General features: G+C 37.7%; 1 non-coding gene across 1 annotated transcript; it reads right to left on the bottom strand.

Annotated features, from left to right (window-relative positions):
• Window positions 1–441: 441 nt before the first annotated feature.
• Window positions 442–548, bottom strand: LOC122127688. Its single transcript, XR_006151253.1, has one exon. It is a non-coding gene; the product is annotated as a U6 spliceosomal RNA (small nuclear RNA).
• Between the last annotated feature and the right edge of the window lie 9,155 nt (window positions 549–9,703).

Here is a 9,703-nt window from a genome sequence, read left to right on the forward strand (position 1 = left end):
ATAAGAGAACCCATGGGACCTATGTTTCTTTGGAGTTGGCTTACTTCACTTAATAAATTTTTTTCCAAATCTTTCCATTTCCTAACAAATTGAGCAATGTCATTCTTTCTGATGGAGGTATAGAATGCAATTGTATATATAAATACCACATTTTCTTGATCCATTCATCTACTGAGGAGCATCTGGGTTGGTTCCATATCTTAGCTATGGTAAATAATGCTTCAATAAACATAGTTGTGCTGGTAGTTTTAGTATGGTCTTGTTTGTGATCCTTTGGGTAAATGAACAAAAGTGGGATTGCTTGGTCATAGGGGAGCTTTATTTGGAGTCGTTTCAGGAAACTCCATACTTCTTTCCAAAGTGGTTGAAGAAGTTTACACTCCCACCAAGAATGCAGTAGGGTTCCCTTGTGGCCCCATCCCCTTCAGCATTTGTTGTTGTAAAAATATGGACCGCTTCACGAATTTGAAAGTCATCCATGTGTATGGGCCATGCTAATCTTTTTTGTATCATACCGATGTTAGTGTATGGGCTGCCGGATTAAGCACAGAACATTTTTTATATAGAAAGTGTAATTGATTTTCTTAAACTAGACAATTCCACAAAAAAGTAAGTTCAAAAGAATTTTCATGAAATTTTAGAATCATGCATTTCTTACACAAGCACATATTTTTGATGTTGGCATAATTTGTGGAGGGGAAGGGAAAAATGTTTAAATAGGGATACAGGTAGACCCATTGCAACGATGAAAGGAACTTCACAACTTTGGCACCTCTACTACTGCCATACCTGCAGATTGTAATTTGATTGCTTATTTTGAGGTAGCATCACAATGCCTGGGCCTGCTTGGACTGTGGTCATCCTAACACAATCAAAATACATTGCACCCAGCAAATGGTTAGAGTTTCCTGAAACTTCTTTTTTTTTTTTTGTCTGGGCTTGCGTGGAACTGAAATTCTCTAATCTCTGTTTTCTAAGTAGATACTATTACAGGTTTGAGTCACTTTATCCAGTAAAAGTATACAATTTCAAGATATCTTGATATTGCCTATATTTGTGCTTAACATATATAGCTAACCTTAATTTTCTCCCTCTTGTTTAATACTCTGAGTTGAAAACATTGACTTTCTTGCTATACATGGCTTTGTTTTGGGTGGAATCCCATCACAATCCAAAAAATCTCCCAAAAGTTTATGTCAAATCATGGAAAAGAAGGCTGCAGGTTGGGAAAAAAAAACCACTGATCCTTAACTTACATTTGCAGTATATTTATAGTGTTAGTCAATACTTTCTGAAGTATGAGAAGAGAAGGAAGACAGAAATGTGAAAGATGTCAGGTCTCTGCGGAATTTCTGTAGTTGTCACTTCATGTTATATTCTTCCTTAAAAATTGCTTTATTAAAACCCTCTGAGTGAATATTGGTTGGGCTGTTTGGTAACCTTACCCAAGAAATGACGCTGATTTTAGAAGGCTGATGATTTGGTAAATAAAGGAATAATGAGAATGAGCACTGATATTGTCACAGAATGAGCCGACAAGGTTCATTGCTGAACAGCAAAAGAAAGCAGTTTCAAGTCCGATGATGCACATTGGAACATATACAGATAGATACATATATGTATACGTATACAAACACACGTGAAAAAGTATATATCCAGTAGAATATAGAGAGAAAGTTGATGTGACAAGTATTAAACTATATCAAACTGGTTTCAGGAAAGGTAAAGTAAAATATCAATAGTTTAGCATAGATTTTGCATAGATTTGTAAAGGATGAAAATTCTTTCCTCATTTTATACTTTACAAATATCTTTAGTACATTTTAAGTTTTTTTTATATTGTAGTTGGAACATCTATATAATGCTGAGAATTGGAATTACATAAAGTATGCAATATGAATAGGCCAGCCAGTATAGGAAAGTTCATGAGATTCTTATTTCCAATTAACCACCAGGAGAAATGGAGTTCCAGTTCAGATTTTATGTAGAGCACTGGCCTTGAACACAAAAGCACCAGTCAGGCTGTGAGTTTAAGCCCTAGGATCTACAGAAACAAAAACACAAAATATAACTTGGAGTTAGATATTTTATAATGAAGCATTTTTATATACTCTACATTGTTAGAAAGACTAGATTTCTGTGATGTCTTTATAACTTATCATAATAAGTGATATTGTCCATTTATTAAGCAGAAAGGCTTACTCAGATTTATAAGTTTGAAGGTTTCAGTGTATGTTCAGTTGGTTTTATTGCTTTGGTGGCCTGTGACAAGACAATGTCAAGGTGAGGAGTATGTCAAAAAGAAATGTTTTTGATCTAGAATGATTAAAAGAGAAAAGAAAGTAGATGAGTGTGCATGTTCTCAGAGGTTTCACTCTGAAGAACTTAATCTCCAGAAGAACTATGCAGGTATTCTCCACAGTCTGGGAGGAAATGGAAAGTCATTTTTCTTTAACACATAGGTCTTTCTGGGGCATTCTAAATTCAAATGGCAACATCCTCACCAGTGATAACGAATTGTCCAGGGGGGGAAGCAAATAGATATTGCTATAAATTCCAATCAGATCTCAGCAGACTAAATATTTTATGGAATTCCTATTAAAATACTTTCTTGCAGACTGACTGCGTCTTCATACTACATATTTGTATATCTGTATGTATGTGTGGATTTGAATAAACTAATATAGCAATGTGGCAAATTAAAGTATTAGTAAGGCCTTTCTCTTCTCATATCATGAAAGCCTGCCACAATTCTCAATCAAATCCCATTCAAGATTCAAATTTTAATGCTGTCCCAAAACTTCTGTATGCAAACCCAGGTACATTCACTTCATTTAAGACGGCAATGATATATGAAAATTTTAAGTCTTCCATGGAAAAAAATTGTATTAAGCGAAGTTAGCCAGGCCCAAAGAAACTTAGGTCCATTGTTTCCCTTAATTGCAATAGCTAGTATATGTCTGAGTCATGCAAAAAGTCAGATAAGTTGATGTTAGGGAAATGAACCCTAATATATGTATTCAAATGTTTTTTTTTCTTTTAGGTGATTGTTTCTAACACATTTATAAGATTATTTCTTTGTTGCTTTGTATGTCCCTCTCCCATGGTATAACCCCTGCTTTCACTGTATTTGAGGTTGGTAAAATTTGTGAAGGGGAAGGGAAAAAAGAAATGTTTAAATAGGGGTACAAGTGGATACATTCCAACAATGAGATGTACAAGTCGTTATATGGAAAAACGAACTTTACAACTTTGGTGGGGGCGGGGATGAGGATTGGGTAGAGGAGCAGGGGAGGGAGGATGGGAAGGGATGGGAAGACTAAACAAAGGAGGAGGCTACAGTGCTTGATAAGAAATGTACTCATTATCTTGCCCATGTAATTGTAACCCCTCTGTACAGTATTTTCACAAGAAAAAAAGAAAAAAAGCAAAATTTAAGTCTTCCAATTACGTTGTCACCAAGGAAACATGTACAATATTTCCTTAAAAAATATCTAGATTGTAGAACTTTAGCCAGAAAATTGAAGGAGTATACATTATAGGATTTAATTTAAATATTTAGTCACTGAAATGGATATTCTATATCCACAACTTAGAGCCCTTTCAAAATACATAATTGCAAACCTCATCTATTACCATCTTCTGTGAAGACAGTCCTTGCTGAAAACGAACCAGATGTGGTAAACCAATTAAAATGTACGCCATTGTCAAATGCTGTTGTTTTAAAGCATGGAAGTGATAGAACAATTAATGCCAGTGAACAGCTGGTTCTAAGGAGTATGGATAGTGATTACTTTGGACTCTAGGTGGAAAAATCCACAGATGTTTCAGATTGTGCTTCGTTTTGGCATTTGTGAGATATACTTTAAAAAGCACAATGAATGAAAGCATGTTGTTTTATAAAGATTTTCTGACTGACAAACCACGGAAAGAAAACTTATTGAAATATTTCAAATGAGAAGACAGACAATAGGGTGGGTAAGATGTGGTATGCAGCTTTAAATACAGACTGAAGCAAACCAAAGAATGGGAAAATTTTTTTCCTTAAAAGCTTTCTGGGTGTATTGTGCTATACACTATAATGATGAAATGATCATTTCTTTGGAAAAGTCATGAAAAAACATTGTCACCTGTTGAATTTCTTTATAAAGTGAATCTTAAATGACAAGAATGAAGAAATTTAAATATGTTAATAAAACATTATCAAGTATTACTTTAATTTTTGATTAAAAGTTAAAGCAAACCGGCAGACTACTAGTCCATTAACATTTATGTTTCCTGTCATATTTATTTTCCTTTTGTTCCTCTTTTTTGGGTGGTGATATTTTTTTTCAGAAAGGCAACCTAGTCTTAACCATTACCTACAAAATTTATGCTGTCATAGAATCAGAGTTTTTTTTTTATTAAATTAAGACAATAGTAGGCTCATTTTATGCCAAACCAAAACATAAACACCAAAAACATTTTTCACTAAAAAACCATTCATAAAAAATCATGAGGTGGAAAAGGCTCTGGAGGACAGGTCTAATCCAGGCGCCGGAGGAAAGGCTTAGGAAAACACCTGAACATGTGGCATCACACTGCAGCGCAGCCGGTGCAAAATGCAAGTATCCCTTACATGGGGTGCCCTGGAGGTTCCAATCCTGGGTGTCCACCTCCTTTGTGCCCACAACCTGTAAATCCGGCCATTCCTCCTGGTCCTGTTCCCGGGTGTCCCTTTCCTCCAGGACCTCCCCAGGGGAACCCAGCTTTCCCTCCATGTGGGCCCTCTTACCTTGTGCCACAGCCACAGTATCCAGGATACCAACCCTCAGGTCCTTACCCACCCCATGCCGACCACCTGCACCTGGCATGTGTCCTGTGAATCACCTGGCTCCTGGCATAGGCCCACGAGCCCCAATGGACAAGAAAACACTGAAGAAAATGAAGAAAACACATAAAAAGATGCACAAACACCACAAGCATGGCAAGCATTCCTCCTTTTCCTCCTTCTCTTCCAGCAGAGGCTCTGACTGAATTCAGGGCCTGGACCCTCCCCTCAAGTCTCACCAGTTTTGCTCTCATCAAGCTTCTGCTGTGGTGTTGTACTAGGAGGAAATTAGCGCTCTGATCCCCACCCCACCCTCATCTGAGCCTTACCCTGCTGTTCAGCCCTGACTGGCTAGGGAAATGGATAAAGTATTTCTGTGGGCTAGTAAAGACCATCTCCTTCCTGGTTGATCGATTTTTTGTTTTCTTTTTCTTTTTTTTTTGGTTCGAGACTGGGACTCCAGCTCAGTACCTAATGCTTTTACTCATTGGCTGGCACTCTACCAATTGAGCCGTGCCTCCAATATCAAGAGCTGAAGACTTTAACAGAGGAGCAGTTTCTTGAAGATGGTGAAACCTCTGAGCTAAATGCTGAAGACAAGTTTAAATTCTGTAAAATGTGATTTTTTCCCTTCCATTTCCGTTTGTAATACGTGTGGTTGGTGGAAATTTCATTATGATAAAAAAAAAAACTGTATTTTTTTATAAAGGTAGCATGCTAGGATCATTTAGAGCTAGATATATTCCCAGTAGGCCTCTTAATGATTTCATTAACTGCAAGGCTGCCTTGATTCAAAGCAAGAGTCCATTTGGTTGATGAGCTTTCTGGAAATGTAATCTCTACTCCTTAGCTCAACATGCTAGCTCAGGTCCTACTCTCATTTTCCAATTCTCAGTCCAAATAAAGCTATTTTTTTCTGGTCAAAAAAAATCATGAGGATTTGGGGGAAGATGGAGGAGGAGAAGCTGGAGGGTAAACAAGCTCTTACATAGAAAGCAGTTTTAATGTTCCAGTGAACAGTCCTAGGCTAGAGAGTCACACCAAGTGTGCCATCACAGTACAGAGAGTTTGGCCAAAGAGGGAAAATCCAGGCAAGATAACAGATCTGAGCCCTTGCCAGTAGCCACAGCTGAGGTGGCAGTAGGGACAGCGCCACTGGCTGTAGCCCCAATCCCTACAGAGAGAGTCCACGACAAAGGCCCCAGATGTGGCCAGTGAGCGGATTCTACTCAACACCAGCAAGAACTAACAAGGAGCAGATATCTTCATCCTGCAGATCACAGACCAGAGACGACGCAGGAAACAACACTCTGTCATGAGTAGAATCCTGACATCCTCACTCCTTCTCAGGGAGCAGAGGAGGGAAGGCCACCCATCCCCCACTACCAGAGATCTCCATCTAAGATACTGACCTCCACAGGGCTGAACAGTTAGCTCCAACTCAGGCCTTGGAAGAAAACAAAAGAGTCATTTAGTAGGTCACAGGAAGTAGACATGTCTTGCCAGGCTCAGCTCCACCCAGGGGAATGTCACCCCACCCAGCCAGAAGAACCAGTGTCCTCAGAGGAGTGATTTCCTTCACAGGGTTAACAGAGCCAGAGGCTGCCCCTTCCTACAGCAGCCTAGACAAACAATTGAAACTCAGTAAAAAAAAAAAAAAAAAAGACCCTGAGAATGGGTTCCATGAGTGTTTCAGGAGTTGCCCCACAGGGAAAAGCTACTGTTTGCTGAAAGGCCTCAACCCTACCTCATCACGGCATTTCCACACTGGAGGAAACAGCCATCTCCCTCTTTTGTGATACTCAAAGCAGATCTCCCTTCCACCGAATAGCCTGGGAAGAGGATCACAAAATCCTGGGTAAAGCAGAGCATTTTTCTGCCAGCACGAAAATAATTGACTTAAGAAACCAGTCAAGCAAAAGGAAAACCAAACACCACAAGCACACCAGAGACTCCACCAAGAGACTGGTTATGGACACAGAGGAGATACAGGGTCTTCCCATTCCTCCCACCCCCCACAAAAAAACCCCAAAAATCAAAGAAGTCTTTTTTTAACCATTTTTCAATTTTTATTTTTTAAAAAAGTGTTTGATGTTAATTTTTTTCTCATAATTTTTATTTTTGAAGTGTGTGTGTGTGTTTAATCTCTTTTGACATTTTGGTCCTTTTTATTGTTTTCATTTTTTTCTCTCTCTCTTTCTTTTTTGTTTGACTTAATTGCTGTTCAGCTCATCCCCAGATATATACCTGTGGTCAATTATTAGACCTTATCCCCCATTGTGTACATACTTACTCCTGAAATTTATTACTCGATTCAAAACATCTTAGGCTTAATTTCTTTAATAGCAGTATTATCTCTTTATACCAATATAATTTTCAATTAACTAATTTTAGTTTTCTTTTATTTTTTAGTTTTCATGTTTTCTTTCTATTTCTCCTCTCATCTCATCCTATCCTTATCTTCTCTCAATATCATTTTTTAAACTTACATAATTTTTAAGTGTTTCACTTCTTAGATTTAAATTTTTGTTTATCCATTTTTTCTTTATTTTTAAAAAATCTCTCTCCTATCATTCTGTCCAATCCATTTCCCTCTCAGAGATTAGGACTTGGTTAAATTCACTCTTCTTTTACCTTTCCACATCCCTCTAATCCTATTTTCTTCCACAATTTTCCCTAAACTTAATAATTTCTGGTGTGTCAAGTTCTTTTTGCTTTTAATACCCCATTAGTCCATGGTTGTTTGAAGATGAATAGGTTGTATCTGATGAAGTAGATTGTATCTGCAGTCATTTTGACTGTGCAACTACAGGATTCTGGTTGATGCTTGCCTTAAAATAGTGGTCTAGCACAAAATTGGTTTTACTTTCATACCAAATGGGCAGAACAAGCCGGAAAACACAAGGAAAATGACAAGTCCAGGTATATGAATTCCGACTCATGATAATCAGGTGACAGAATACTTAATGAATAATCCAGAAGAGAGTTCCCAAAAAGCTCTACAAGCACTACTAGTATACATGGTGAATGAATACATTGAAAACTTGTAAAGGACTCATTGTGAGCATGATAGAGAGTGAGAGGGGGCAAAGCAAAGATTAATACAGGAATCTTGTGAGCATGAGGAAGCTACTCAAAGATTAATATAGGAATTGCACACGAGCAGGTTGAGAACAGTCAAAGAGAAATACAGAAATCGCATGAGAAGGCTGAGATCAGTCAAAGAGAAAGACAGGAATTGCATGATCGTGAGGAAGCTGTTCAAAGAGTAATACAGGAATTGCAAGAGAGGGATGAGAATACAGCAAGATCAATAAAGGCATTCATGGAATCCATGAACAGACAGCTGAATGAATTCAGGGAGACCACAAAGGGAATGCTCAATAGAGCGCAAGAAAAGTAATGGGAGCCCAAGGAAACCATAACGAATCAACTAAGTGATTTGAGAACAAACACTGACCACCAAATTAAGGAAGTAAAGTTTATACAAGACCTAAAACAAAATTCCAACGAACAATTTGAAGCCATCAACGCCAAACAATTAGAAGGAAAAGAAATAAAAACAAAGTAGAAAGTCTTGACAGTTGGTTAGACCATGCAGAAGATCGAATCTTGGGCATTGAAGACAGCCTAGATATTAAAAAGAAAGAATGTATAACTATCCAAGACAAATCCAAGAAATATGATAGATCTATTCAACATTTCGAAAGCACCATCAGAAGGCCTAATCTGAGGATAATGGGTGTAGAGGAGCACCTAGAGACAGAAGTTAATGGTTTAGGAAATTTATTTCACAGAATCGTAGCAGAGAACTTCCCAAACATGCAAAAAGATAGGCCTATTCAGATACAAGAAGCTTTTAGAACCACCAAACAAGACTTACAAAAGATACTTGAAGATGTCCTACACATAGAAAACCAACTAAACCACATAAAGGCCAAGAAACAGGCTCCAAGGGAATAAAATTAGAACTTAACACCAAAAGCCACCAAAGAAAGTCCTCTAACACATGGAGGCTGAACAACACACTGTTGAATCACCAGTGGGTCATGGAAGAGATTAGAAAGGAAATGCAAATGTTCATGATATTCCACAACAATGAACACATGAATTACCAGCTCCTCTGGGACACAGGAAATGCAGTGGTCAGAGGCAATTTTATACCTCTGAGTTCCTACATCAACAAATTAGAGAGATCTGAAACCAACAATTTAAAGAGACATCTGAACCTCATTGAAAAAGAGCAACCAAATAAACTCCAATCCAGTAGATTGAAAGAAATAATTAAAATTAAATCAGAATTAAACGAATTAGAATCCAAAAAAAAATCATAGAATCAACAAAACAAAGAGTTGGTTCTTCGAAAAAATTAACAAAAATTGACAGATGCTTAGCAAATCTTATCAGAAAAAGAAGAGCACACACGGAAATAAACAAACTCAGAAATGTGCATGGAAACATCACCACAGAAACAACCAAAAGCCAGAACATTAGAAGGGAATACTTCTCAAACCTTTATGCTAATAAGTTTGAGAACCTGGTAGAAATGGACCTTTTCCTAGCAAATATTGACATGCCAAAACTAAACCAGGATGAGTTTAATCAAATTAACAGGCCCATATCAAGCATTGAGATAGAAGCAGCAATAAGAGAACTCCCATCTAAGTACCAATGGATTTACAGCGGAATCCTACAAGGCCTTCAAAGCAGAGCTCACACCAATACTCCTCCAACGCTTCAATGACATTGAAAGAGAAAGCGCATAACGGGACTCATTCTATGAAGACATCATAACCCTCATCCCAAAACCAGGCAGGGACTCATCAAAGAAAGAGAACTAGAGGCCCACTTCTTTGATGAACATTGATGCAAAACTTCTCAACAAAATTTTGG

The sequence above is a fragment of the Dipodomys spectabilis genome, unplaced genomic scaffold (genome assembly GCF_019054845.1).
Source record: "Dipodomys spectabilis isolate Male_0828 unplaced genomic scaffold, ASM1905484v1 ptg000307l, whole genome shotgun sequence".
NCBI lineage: Eukaryota > Metazoa > Chordata > Mammalia > Rodentia > Heteromyidae > Dipodomys > Dipodomys spectabilis.